Source organism: Nyctereutes procyonoides, unplaced genomic scaffold (genome assembly GCF_905146905.1).
Source record: "Nyctereutes procyonoides isolate TBG_1078 unplaced genomic scaffold, NYPRO_anot_genome, whole genome shotgun sequence".
Taxonomy (NCBI): domain Eukaryota; kingdom Metazoa; phylum Chordata; class Mammalia; order Carnivora; family Canidae; genus Nyctereutes; species Nyctereutes procyonoides.
The window spans coordinates 28,772,550-28,786,238 of NW_026575126.1; positions in this window are offsets into that span (position 1 = coordinate 28,772,550).

Here is a 13,689-nt window from a genome sequence, read left to right on the forward strand (position 1 = left end):
CTTTTCCAGTTGTGCTCCTTTCCCCACTCACAGTGTAAAACCCTCAGCTGCTTTGTGAGGAGAGCTTGGAACTGCCCTGAGATCAACACTCAGTCCTCGTCTATCGATTGTTAGTAAATATGGCTAATGATGAAATCTCCTGGGGACCCAAATGTTCATCAACAGACCAATGGATAAACAAAATGTGGTATATCCATGCAATGGAATATTATTTGGCCACTAAAAGGAATGGAGTACTAATACATGCTACATCTTGGGTGGATCTTGTAAACTTTACACTAAAAAAGCCAGTAACACAAAATCATATGTTATATGATTCCATTCATATGAAAGTCCAGAGTAGGGAAATCTTTGGAATCAGAAATGATTTCTTAGAGCTGAAGGTGGGGTTGGGGGGAGATAGTAGAATAGTAGCTAAAGAGTGTGGGGTTCTCTGTGAGATGATAAAAACGGTCTAAGATTGACAGTAGGGAGGACTGCATATATGTGTGACTATAAAAAAACCACTGAATTGCATGCTTTAGTAGGATGAATTGTATGGCATACAAATTATATCTCAATAAAGCTGTTTTTAAAATTCTCTGGGAAACGTTTTAAAGAAAATCTGATTCCTAGCTTCTGCCTCCCCCCACCGCCATGTCAACTTCTACCTCTAAGATTCCAATTTAATAACTCTAAGTTGGTTCTCTGGAAATATGTATTTTGTCAAAGGTGCCTTGAGTAATTCTGATGATAATCTATATTCGAATATATCACTGCTTTATGGAGGTGGCTGGTGGGAGACGAAGTAGCTCAAGGTAGACTGGAGTCACTGAATACCAATATCACAAAGTTTGCTTGGGTACTGTTTGCCTAACAGCAAAGTAACATTCAGTAAAATCTGGAAGAATGTTGTTTTACCAAAACATCCTGACATTTTTGTATACCAAGTTGGCTTTTTTGTTTGTTTGTTTTTGTTTGTTTGTTTTAAGATTTTACTTATTTATTCATGAGAGACACACAAAGAGAGGCAGAGACACAGGCAGAGACAGAAGCAGGCTCCTCTGAGGGAGCCCGATGTGGGACTTGATCCTGGACCCTGGGATCACGTCCTGGGCCGAAGGCAGACACTCAACCGCTGAGCCACCCAGGTGTCCCAATACAGCAAGTTTTTTTATTTCTTGCAATTCTGGTGATCTTCTTTTCTCCATTATAAACAAGTTCTAGAAGTTCTTCCTCAGGTGCTTTCTTTTTTCCCTTAAGGTAGCAGGTGTGTTTATAACAGAGTACCCTATTTTTGAGGGGTGGAAGTGAGGAGTGAAAAAATTTACTTAATATAGAGAAAACATATTAATTCCATGAGGAGGCAGTATAATAAGAAGGAAGTAATGGACAATAGTGTCTGAAATCTTATATTTTAATGATAGTTTAGCTAAATGAGCAGAAAATACATTTGAAGAATTGACAGTGAACTGGAAGGGGCTGAAATAAATAAGTTTTTAATTAATGTTTAACCATATTTCATGAATTTAAGTATTTAGCCAGGTGCATTTCTGGGGGAACTTCTATTTAAATTGGGACTCTGAAAAAAAGACTACATTTTATTATTCTAAAATTAAAAATGCATTTCAGTTTCTTTAGAATGTGATATGCTTTTGGTGACTAAATAGCATTACCTCTTAGTAGAGGCCCAATGCTATAATTTGACCCCTCTGGCAAATTAAATACAATTATGCAAACTACTAGGATTTGGATATAATCTAATTAATACGGTACATATGAAGTAGATAGTAATTTCCCTGGTTGAAAACTAGATTGCCTTCTTTCACATTTGAACTATGTTTTTAAAAAAACATTGTCCTATGTAAGCAAGACTTCGTTATCTTATGTATTCTATTTGCTCAGCTCTATGATGGACACAGAAAAATAAAGCCAAAATTGGAATCTTCCAATGATGACATTTTTTTCCAGAAATTTATAACTACAAATAGAATATTATATGAAACTAGGAAAAGAATTCATTTTGAGTTTATTGCTTTTCTCTAGTGAAGTATAAATGTAACACTACTGTAATTTTTTTCCCTTTAAAATTAGTGTTAAATATGATTTAACGGAGATAATTCTGTTCATTTAAATACAAATTTTTAGGAGCTGATATTGACCTGGAGTAAATGCCTACCAATAATCCAATCACAAACTTTCTGAATGATATTTATGATTGTGAGATACAGTATACTATTTTTAAAATATGTAAATCGCATTAGTATTAATCAGTACCACACGTGCACTAAGCAGAAATCAGAAAAGGTTTGCTTTAGAGCCCTGTCCTAAAAAAACTGAAGAAATTCCCTTTCATACAGAGGAAAAGGAAGCTTTTTCTTCCTACAAAACTGCATTTCATGTGTAAGAGGAGTTTTGGCTTACTAGCATTGAATATTAGTCTTTTAGACAAAGGAAATGTACAGGGTGTACTAAGGCTTCTGGTGTAGAATCGTCATTTCCAAGTGTGTGAACACAGCCTTTGCTCATTTGTTCCTTAGCTTCTCGGGGAGACTGCCAACAAGCATGCCAACTCTCAAGCTGTATTGTGCAAGGATTTCCAGCCCACAAAGATCTGGGCTTTTTTTCATAGGTAATGTCAATGTCATAAAGGCTTCTAAACAGCTGTTGGGGGGAACAAATTTAGAAGGTGGTGGCCTGTGTTAGATCTTTGTTCTATGTTAGCAGAGAAATGCTCAGTTTAGTGCATTAGGAGGAAAAAAGTTCTGTTAAGAATTCTAATACTATGTTTTAGAATTCACTTGTAAATCTGTAATGACAACTGGATCCCCAAGAAATAAAGAAACATTAGCTGTATTTGTGTTGTGAGTATATGTAAAGGTGCTAATAAATAAGCGTATTTCAAAGTGATGTTACCAGCTATTATCATTATGCCAGAAGTTTCCCCCCATGGGCTGCACAACCCTGGGATGGGGAGTGGTAGCACAGACTCAGCAAAGACCCCTGAGAGTGGGGTGGGCAATAATCCATATATACATGTAAATTTTTCTCAATTGAGTAATCTTAAAAATCCAACCACTGTAATGTGATAGGGGAACACTCTCAAATGTTCTATATTAAAAACAATAATAGAGACACCTGGATGGCTCAGCGGTTGAGCACCTGCCTTTGGCCCAGGGCGTGATCCTGGAGTCCCGAGATCAAGCCCCACTTCAGGCTCCCTGATGGAGCCTGCTTTTCCCTCTGCCTGTGTCTCTGCCTCTCTTTGTGTGTGTCTCTCATGAATAAATAAATAAAATCTTTTAAAAAAATAAACAGGGAAGCCTGGGTGGCTCAGCGGTTGAGTGTCGGCCTTTGGCTGAGGGGGAGATCCCGGGATCCGGAATCGAATCCCACATTGGACTCCTTGCAAGGAGCCTGCTTCTTCCTCAGCCTGTATCTCTGCCTCTCCCTCTCTCATGAATAAATACATAAAAATCTTTAAAAAAAATCATCTCATATCTTGAACCTGCTTTACAATAAGCTAGGGTAGAATGAGTAGGTGAGGTATAGATGACATAACATTGGTCATGAATTGACAACCATTAATTAATGATTAATTAATGATGGATACAGGTAGACTTAGTATAATCTTTTAGTATAGCCTTTGCTTTCACTTTGTTGGTTTTTTTGAAATTTTCCCTTATAATAAATAGACTTAAAGTTATGATACTCCAAAAGTTTGAGAACCACTGCTTTATTTTTAAAAAAATATTTTATTTTAATTCAATTTGCCAACATATAGTATAACAACCCAGTGCTCATCCCATCAAGTGCCCTCCTTAGCAACCACTGCTTTATATTAAATTGTCAAGCAATTTGATTACAAATTCTTCCACTGGATACCCAAGCAGTCAAACTGTTCAAAGCAAAGATTAAATAGGTTACTAAAAACTACATAAGAGAGACATTGTCAATCACTTGTTTACTCTGGAGGATCCAGATCCACTGTTTTTACACTTAACCTAGTATTTCCAGAATTAAAAGGGGAAAACAGCATTCATAGATCTATAATGGATTATAGGATGTATGGATTGAGAGAAATCTAAAAATTAAGATGCTTTTTTCACTGTCACCTGTTAAGTCCTTTTTCATGCCTCCTTCTCTCTCTTTCTCTTCCTCTCCGTTTTTCCTCTAACACAACGAAATTTACCCAAAGTTTAAAGAGAATGGCCTATTTCAAAATCGAAGTGGCAAACACAAATTAGAATGCATCCTTTTAGACTGTTCCTCACAACCAATGCGTCTTCGGCAACTGTTCTACTTTTCTTTAGCCTTGGCAAGCTATTCAGAACAACATTTCCTTCTTTTCATTCTGATGCTGGGCGATTGTTTGGTGCTGATACGACATTGGCTTTTCCCATAATTTAGCCTAGAGAGTTTTACACTAGGGAGTTCCAGTGTGTTTAGATTGTAAAGCTTTTTCTGAGCGCTTTTGTAATAGAACTCCATCTTCTAACAGCACCAGCAAAATTGTTTTAAATATTTTTTCCTGGGAATGTTCATTAAAATTCAGTTCAGTTTTAATGTAGATGGTTTATTATCATTTTTTCCCCCAAAGACAAATTGAAACCTGTAGAGAGATTGTCATTTCCTGTTCGATGTGTTGTTGTTCCTGTGTACAATGTCAGCCTTTTCATTTACGTTTATGCCATTCCACGGGGGTAAGTAACTTCCTGATTAGTCATTAGTCCACCTCTTGGAAAACTAATATAATCCTACATGTCATGTGAGTTATGTTAGGGGTAAAGAATTATGAGATCATGTGTAAGTATAAGAGAGTTGCCCTTTATCGTAATGTAGTGTATATATCACAAAATTGTGATTATTTTATATCAGGTTCTCATGTTCTTATTTCTTCTTGATATGCCCAATGAGCTGGTCATTAGGTTTTATTTTTTTTAAGATGTTTATTTATTTATTCATGAGAGAGAGACAGAGAGGCAGAGACACAGGTAGAGGGAGAAGCAGGCCCCATGCAAGAAGCCCGACGTGGGACTCGATCCCTGGACTCCTGGATTACGCCCTGAGCCAAAGACAGACACTCAACCACTGAGCCACCCAGTGCCCCAGGTCAATAGGTTTCAAAATGTATTCCTAGAAGAAGCAGGCAGACAATTGTGGGAGACACTGGATTCCCTGAGAGACAAATTTTTCAGTAGGTTATGTTTGCTTTTATAATGAACTGCTATGATTTGTGCTCTGAATAGATCTTCTGCCTTCTATAGTAGATTTTAGAAATAATCTGCACTTTTTAATGCGTATTAGACATCCAGATGTGTTCTGTTCCTATGGCATAATGGTCTCTAAGCTTTCCAGTTCACATACACCATAATAGAATTTTGAAGAGGTTTGTGTCCCTCTTGCATGTTGTTACAGCTGAAAATTTTTATTGTTGTAAGTACAGATAGTTGCAAAAATGCAATTTTCTTCATGTTGTAAATATTCTACTGTAAAATAAATCTGCTATATTACTTTTTTTAATAGTAATTAATATGGTCTAAATACCATAGCAATTTAGTGTTCCCACCATCTCCTTAAAAAGTAAATCGTTAAGGGGTGCCTGGGTGACTCAGTCAGTTAAGTGTCTGCCTTCTGCTCAGGTCATGATCCCCGGGTCCTGGAATGAAGCCCAGGGTTCAGCTCCCTGCTCAGCAAGGAGTCTTCTCCTCTGCCCCTCCCCCCTCTTGTGCTAGTGCTCTCTCTCTCTCTCTCTCTCTCTCTCTCTGTCTCTCAAATAAATAGAATCTTTAAAAATAATTAAATAAATATATTTCCTGCGACCATGAAGCCCAAACTTTTTTTGAAATAAGTGACTATTATAATTATTATTAATATGCAGTTGGTCAAAAAAAGTCATACCATCTGACTTCAAAGTAAACATAATTTTATTAGAAATACATCTCAATGAGATGGATGTAAGATGAATCAGGCTTTAAATTTTTTAATTTCTACTTTTTTTCCCTTTTGTTTGGGTCTTTTATTTTACAATTAGTGCTTGTTATTGCTTATTAGTGTATTGTTATTAGTATAGTTAATGCTTATTGCTGGAATGAGACCAGTTTAGCATCAATAAATCCTATAGTTTTATTTTTGTAGTTGTAGATCCTAAGAAGCCTTATTCATATACATAAGTAGATAGCTCTGGAAGGAGGGCTTTTGTTTGTTTAAATAAGAATTTACCGAGATGCCCGAGTGGCTCAGCGGTTGAGCGTCTGCCTTTGGCTTAGGGCATGATCCTGGGATCTCGGATGGAGTCCCACATCGGGATCCCTGCATGGAGCCTGCTTCTCCCTCTGCCTATGTCTCTGCTTCTCTCACCCTCTGTGACTCTCGTGAATAAATAAATAAAAATCTTTCAAAAAAAAAAAGAGATAATTTACTTAAACTCTTTCCACTGTTTCTGAGTCATATGGCCCAAATCACTGTGTATCTTCATTTAAAAATTGGAGATTTATTAGTGAACAACTTAATGAGGTCTTGAACTTGGCCACTACTTCCCACTACCTGTCTTCTTGGACCTTCTAAATGAGAAACTGAGATTTCAAAAAGATCTCAAAAGGCTCACCAACACCTCCCAGATCCCACTACCCTCTCAGCCTGAGTGTAACTCCTATTATTTGCTGCTTCTCTGACTAGCCAGTCAGTAGGCGGTCAGCAAGCAATATACCTGTTGACTCGACTCCTCCAACTTGCATCGAGACAGAGACATGGTGGCTTCTAGGTGACTCAGTGAGTGGAAGCTAAGCTCCAGATGCTGTTTCTATAGTGGAATGACAGTCTACATGCCTATCTTTATCTGTAAAATGTGGGTAATATTAATATCTACCTCACAGGATTGATTCAAGGGTCATTTGGGATGATACATGTGAGGCTTCTTGGGGTATTTAAAACTGTTACACAAATATTAGTTGATCCATGTTGAAGGTATTTAAATATCACCTGTCCTAACACTCTTGGTCAGATAAATTTGGTCTGCTTACAGAGGATGATGCTAAGAAATGTACAAAATGGGCATCTGGGTGGCTCAATGGTTGATCTGCCTTTGGCTCAGGTCATGATCCCAGGGTCTTGTGGGGAGCCTATGTCTCTATGTCTCTGCCTCTGTCTGTGTGTCTCTCATGAACAAATAAATGAAATCTTTAAAAAAAAGAAAAGAAAAGAAAAGAAATGTACACAAATGCAGCCCACCCATTTGGACCTGTCACTGCTTCTTGTTCTCTGATCACTTGGTTCCTCAGCAAGGATCTCGTTAACCTCAGTAGGCCCCCCCTTGCTTTCATGAGCGTTTGGACACTGAGAGTTACTTCTCCGAGCAGTCTCTCCTAAGATAGTCTTTGGTGCTTTGTCTCTCATTTCATGTGTGATATAGTGTTGTGCAAGAGGCCCTTCTATCCTCTTCCTTGGTCTCTTGCAGGCTGGACTGATCACAGACAACAACCCCTCCCAGGAGAAAGCAGACGGGATAAATTATGTATGCAAATAGAAGAGAATTTAAGTAGATCAGCCTGTTCAGTAAAAACAGTGGATAAAATGAGACTTTAAATTAAGGAAGTTTAAGGAAAAGTGACTAGAGGGATTTAACAACCCGTTGTGTGCAACTTTCTCTGGGCATTAATAGTTTATTTTTCTTTAAATAAAAATATCGATTAGCAACATTTCCATGGTGAAAGATCAGAAGAATCAAATAATTCTTAACATATAATTTGTTTTATCTTTTTCTATTTTTTTTCTTCTTTATTTCAAACTCATTTTGAGGGGCACCTGGTGGCTCAGTGGTTGAGCGTCTGCTTTTGGCTCAGGTCATGATCCTGGAGTCCTGGGATCGAGTCCCACATCAGGCCCCTGCAGGGAGGCTGCTTCTCCCTCTGCCTGTGTCTCTGCCTCTCTCTGTGTGTCTCAAGATTTTGCCTCAGATTGAAACTATATAACACTGTTGCAGTAAATTCACTTGCGTGATATTGAGTAGAAAATTCTTTTACAGACTCCAGGGTCAATCAGTTTGCACCTTGAAGACAGGATTTGATGACATTTAATACCGGATAGTTTGATTAAAATGTTGGGAAAGGTTATTGAGTTAGTTGACATTTACTGTGTATCCACTGAGAGTATGACACTGTAGCATTTATTAAGTATGGGGCACTTTATGGATCTGAAAGACTCCTCTGAAGTGAGACTTATTCTAAACCTTTTAACCTTTACTTGTGCTTGGGTCAGAGGGAATAGTGACATCCAGTCATTAATAAAGAACCGAGCTAGGGGGATGCCTGGGTGGCTCAGTGTTTGAGTGTCTGCCTTTAGCTCAGGGCATGATCCTGGGATCTGAGATCGAGTCCCACATTCGGCTTCCTGAGGGGACCCTGCTTCTTCTTTCTCTGCCTTTGTCTCTGCCTCTCTCTCTCCGAGTCTCTCGTGAATAAATAAAATCTTTAAAAAAAAAAGGAAATGAGCTAGGGATATAGGGAATAATATGTTAGGAGACTAGACATCATTAGATATGGGTAACTCCAGATTAACAGTACAGTGCAAGAAATCTTATGGATGCTCAGTTCACATTTGTTGTCAAGGCCCTTCAGACATCCTTGCTTTTCCAAAATCTTTTTTGCAAACAGTACATTTGAGCTTGTCTGGACTCTGAAGTTCATCTCATAATATTTTCTCTTTACAAAAGGAAATACATTCTTAGGTCTTTTGAGACTGTTGTTGTTTTTTTACATTTATAGTTCCCCTATAACTTAAGTTTTCAAAAAACTTACAGTTGTTCTATTTTTTTTTTGAAATATTGTTATTGTGGTAAAATACATATCACACTAACTTGATCATTTTAACCATTTTAAATGTACACTCAGTGGCATTAAGTACATTCACGATGTTGTGTCGCTGTTTTTCTAGTTGAACAGAATTCCTAATGTGCCTGTGACAAAGATGGATGAAGTATTAGCTGAGAAGTAGTCACAGTCAGCTTAAAGGATAGACATCTCTTAATCACAGAATACTTATTAGGAGACACAAATATATACAATATATGAATTGAGTAGATCCTGAATACCATCCCAAAGAGTCAGGAAAGCCCCATAGCTATTGTGTAATATGCAGCATGAGATCTTTATTGGAATAGGATTATCTTATGTCAGGCGGACAAAAACTTGGCATTGATGCATAATTAATGAACTGGGAAATGGATTAATGAGATTTCTCTCTAATTAATGTTTCCCTAATATTTGCGTGAAAGCAAAGCTGCATTAATTAGTAGAGTGGATGTTGTGTGTGTGTGTGTGTGTGATTGTGTGCGGGTGTTGGGTGTCTTCCTGTGGATGTAGTTTAACATACTTCATTTGCTGTGTTTCCCTTTCTTTGCTCTTACCCTCCTTCCTCATTTCCACTTGCTCATCATCCTTGTTCTTCTCAGGACTGCCATTATGTCTTTGTATGTGGGTGAAGGGGAAGGACTGACAGCTTGAGTGATTCCATTTTTAGATGGATGTTTGAGTATATATGAATTAATCAATATTTCCTAATCTGGGTAGTGAAAGCCCTTCCTTTTTCTTAGAGCAAAGAGAACATTATGCTCTGTGTGTGCAGCTTAACTACCATTAATGTTAATTAAATCATGCAGGCAAAGCCCCTTTCTTGAGTTGATAACATGCTCTAGTGTACATCATTGTCAATTATACATCAACTCTTTAATCATCTTGGGAAGCAGGAATGGTAAATCCCCCTGCTGAGCGAAAGCACCTCATGTAGGGATTATTGGCCAGCATTGGGATCTGAACTTAAAATCTCAATTCTTTCTTTCCCTTCAAACTTATTCTACTAGTGTTAATTAAGTCAAATATCCCCCTATGAAGTAAGCAAGTGTGTGCATGTGTGGGTGCTTGTGCATGTGTGTGTGCGTGTGTGTTTTTTGTATGGGATGAGGAAGAGGTGAAGACAAAGGAATAGTGAAGGCTAAGAGGTGGAATATTTCTGCATTCATATTTGAGGGGTAAAAAATGTGTAGTTCATTTTTCCAAAATCTTGAGTTTGAACATGTCTTTGCAGATTTAGGATCTTCCATGTGATATATAGAGTTTTGTTTCTGGACATGAAATAGCCACTGTTGGAAGATTTACTTCCTATGTGGCTAAATATTTCCTCATTCAACAGACATTCATGAAATCTATGATGATGATGATGATGCCGTCAAGGAGTTCTCTGACTAGTGGGAGAAATGGACACCTAAACAGGTACTTAAAAGTGCTTGAGGGAGTGCCATTCAGTTTGCTAGAGCTTACATTCCAGCTAGAGAGAGATGAAAAGTAAGGCCAGAGGGCTAGGGAGAGGCCACACCGCAGGAAGCCCTGTGCCCCAGGGCTCCTATACTAGTAGGATAAAGAACTGCCATCACCAACAAGGGTCTGAAATGCTGGAAGTAGAGTTCTCACTCCCGGGAACAGTTAACTTGAGCCTTCCATCCCTTGCTTCTAGCCAGGCATTGAGTCTTCTGCTAGCACCTTGTGCATCTGCCAGCAGATTGGAGATGAGATGGGGGAGTTAGGCCTGGACCCATACTGCGGTGCCACACTTCACATCTCCCTGCAGTGGTCATACACCCACCTTAATGCCTGAATTCCCAGGACAACAATTAATAATGTCCTCTTTCACTCTTAGCAGTGTCCTGATTTAGACAATAAGTCGTATGATCACCCTAATTTCTCCCACATTCTATTGGTCAAGATTCAATCACATAGTCCCATCTGACTTCAAGGGAGGCAGGGAAATTTATGTGATGGGAAGGAAAAAGCAATAGATTTTGGCAAATGTGAGGCACTCCCTGCTGCCAATGTAAAGGAGGTGAAGCTTTCTCCTCTGTACCCATTGCCTTTGAACCATTGCCACTTAAATTCTGATGTTCCTTTGAAACCTTCTGGTTTATTTTAAAAATTCCTTTGAATTTTTGAGTTCTGCTCCATTATATGTTTGTCTATTTCTTAAAATAAAAAATATTGTGCTTTCTTCAAAAATCCTCACAAATAATGCTCCAGGAATATTTGCCATGGTTACTTGACATATGATCAACTCCTGGAACAGCAGTATGAATAGCCAGTTTGAGACACACCCCACTGAACAGTCTTAGGCAGAAGAGTGAACCGGCCAGATTTTCATTGAAAAAGACCACTCTGACAGCTTTGTGCAGTGTAGATTCCAGGAGGCAAAGAGCAGAGAAGCCAATTCAGATTCTTATAGTTACCTGAGAGAAAGAAGACAAAGGATCTGATCAGTGCTGGTAGGGATGTTAGGAGATTAAATCGGGAGGGCTAAACCAAAACTAAATCACTGATAAATCTGACTATATAAAAATTAAATGCTTCAGCAAAAACATCCTAACATTAAGTTTGAAAGGTGAAGTACAAACAGGAAAAAAAAATGGGCGACACACTTATGAATTATGAAAAGGTTGATTTCCTAATATACAAATGAGCCTAATATACAAATTGAGTCTCCTATGACTCAATAGGAGAAAGCATTCTAATAGAAAAATGGACACAGCAATTTGTCAAAGAATATAAATGGTCTGCAAAATGTTAAAGCCTTACTAACGACTAAAAAATAGGAATGAGGGACGCCTGGGTGACTCAGTGGTTGCGCATCTGCCTTTGGCTCAGCTTGTGATCCAGGGGTCCTGGGATCAAGTTCCACATAGGGCACCCCAAGGGGAGCCTGCTTCTCCCTCTGTCTATGTCTCTGCTTTTCTCTATGTGTCTCTCATGAATTAATACAATTTAAAAAAAAATTTAAAAATAGACATGAAAAGATGAGAGCTATTTTTTATTATCAAATTAATAAAGAAGGTCTCATAATAGCACACAATGTGTGTACAAGGTATTAACATTAGTGCTGTCAATAACAGTCAAAAATGAAAAAAATAATAATTTCCTTCAATGGGAAATTTGTCAAATAAATTCTGACATATCCCCTCAATGGAATATTATGCAATTACTACATTATTGTGTGTATCTATTTTAATTGAAATAGATACTCATGACCCACTAGTAAGTGAAAACAAAAGATTGTCAAACTCCTTGTGAAACATGCCTCACTTTCTGTAAAATTGTCTACACATATGTGCAGGAATGTGCATGTGTACATACAGAGATATCTGTAAGCCTTTTCAACAAAATATTAAAACAGTGCCTATTTCTAGATGGTCGATTTCGAGATGATTTTTACTTTTTTTTTCTGTGTCTTTCTATATTGTTCTGAAATTTGAAAATAGACTCGTATCAATTATAACTGTTAAGTAAATAAAACTTTATTATTTGGGGGGAAGAAAACAGCAGTTCTTTTTATCCTTTGCAGTAAGAAATGAGGAGAGCTTGATGACTGGGTATAATTGGAAAGTGAAAGAGAAGGGTTGGTCAAGGATGACTTCCGGTTCTCTTATCCTTGCAATTCTCTGGCACTGGTTGAAGGGCAACCCTCCATTGCCTACTCTTTCTCCCCATTGTCGTTCCTTACACTTTTCAACTTCTTATCTTTCATTCTGCCCCTGCTACTGCTGGTCCCACCGTCGGGTCCTCCGCACGTGCTGCCTCATTTCAGAATGCTCTCTTCATCTAACTTTCTTAGCTGAGTGGCAGGAGATGAGAGATGAGAGATGTTGTTGGAAATGACTGACCCAAGTCCTGTTAAGTTGGCCTGGGTTGCTTTGATGCCAACACGTGCTGGAGGTCCCAGTCTGGCGTCAGAGAAGATGGATGTGTCCACTACCCAAGTTTAAGAGGGGCCCAGTACTAGGCCCATGGTTTTCAAAGTAGTAGTAACACCCCTCGAGAGGGTAAGGATTACCAGAGGTCTGCAAAGTTTGATGAGAGGCAGGAAAGCTCATTTTCACCTGAGCAGGAGGTTGAGCAGTGGAAGTGAAGGCCAGTGCCAGTTAACAACGTAAGAGGAATGAGGAATTGCCAACACATGCTTTTACAGGATTGCAGTTTTGCCTTACAATTTTTTTTTTTTAAAGCCAGGTTATGCAGACACAAACCTAAATACTATCTGTGTAAAATGTAAATGTTAAACCTAAGAGCTCTTTATTGGTCAAGAAGCATGAACAATTGAGGGCAGAGGTGTGTCGGCTTCTTGAATCTTATTCTTGTTGCCATTTGAGGCTGACTCATCCCAGCCTTCAAGGGCCAGGGCATTTCTTAGTATGCATTGAACTCATGCCAAACTATTGTTTCACACTGTTATTGTCTAAAAGACAACGTGTACTAGAAACGTGAAACAGGAAATGTCCATCTGAACTTATTACGGTAGAAGAAATTTTCCAGAGTCCATATGCTGATGTAATTATTTTCAGATATTTTTTTAAAAGGTATTTAGTGACTAGATCTTTGAAACAATGTCTTCACTGTCCTGGGCAGAGTGTATAGCTGTCTTGTAGAAGAATAGAGCCCTACAATTGCCACAATAGGGGTTCACATTGTTTTTGTATTTGGTTTTAAGGATTTTTTTTTATTTGCTCAGTGTGTGTGTGTGTGTGTGTGTGTGTGTGTGTGTGAAGTAAATATATATTTGAATGTCTTGATCTCTATTTTCTTTGAAGGGTCCTTAATTATTTTACACTGAATTTTTTCTCCATCCTCAAAGTCTATGGCACATATTCTATTTCCTTCTTCCAGGACTGTGCTTTGT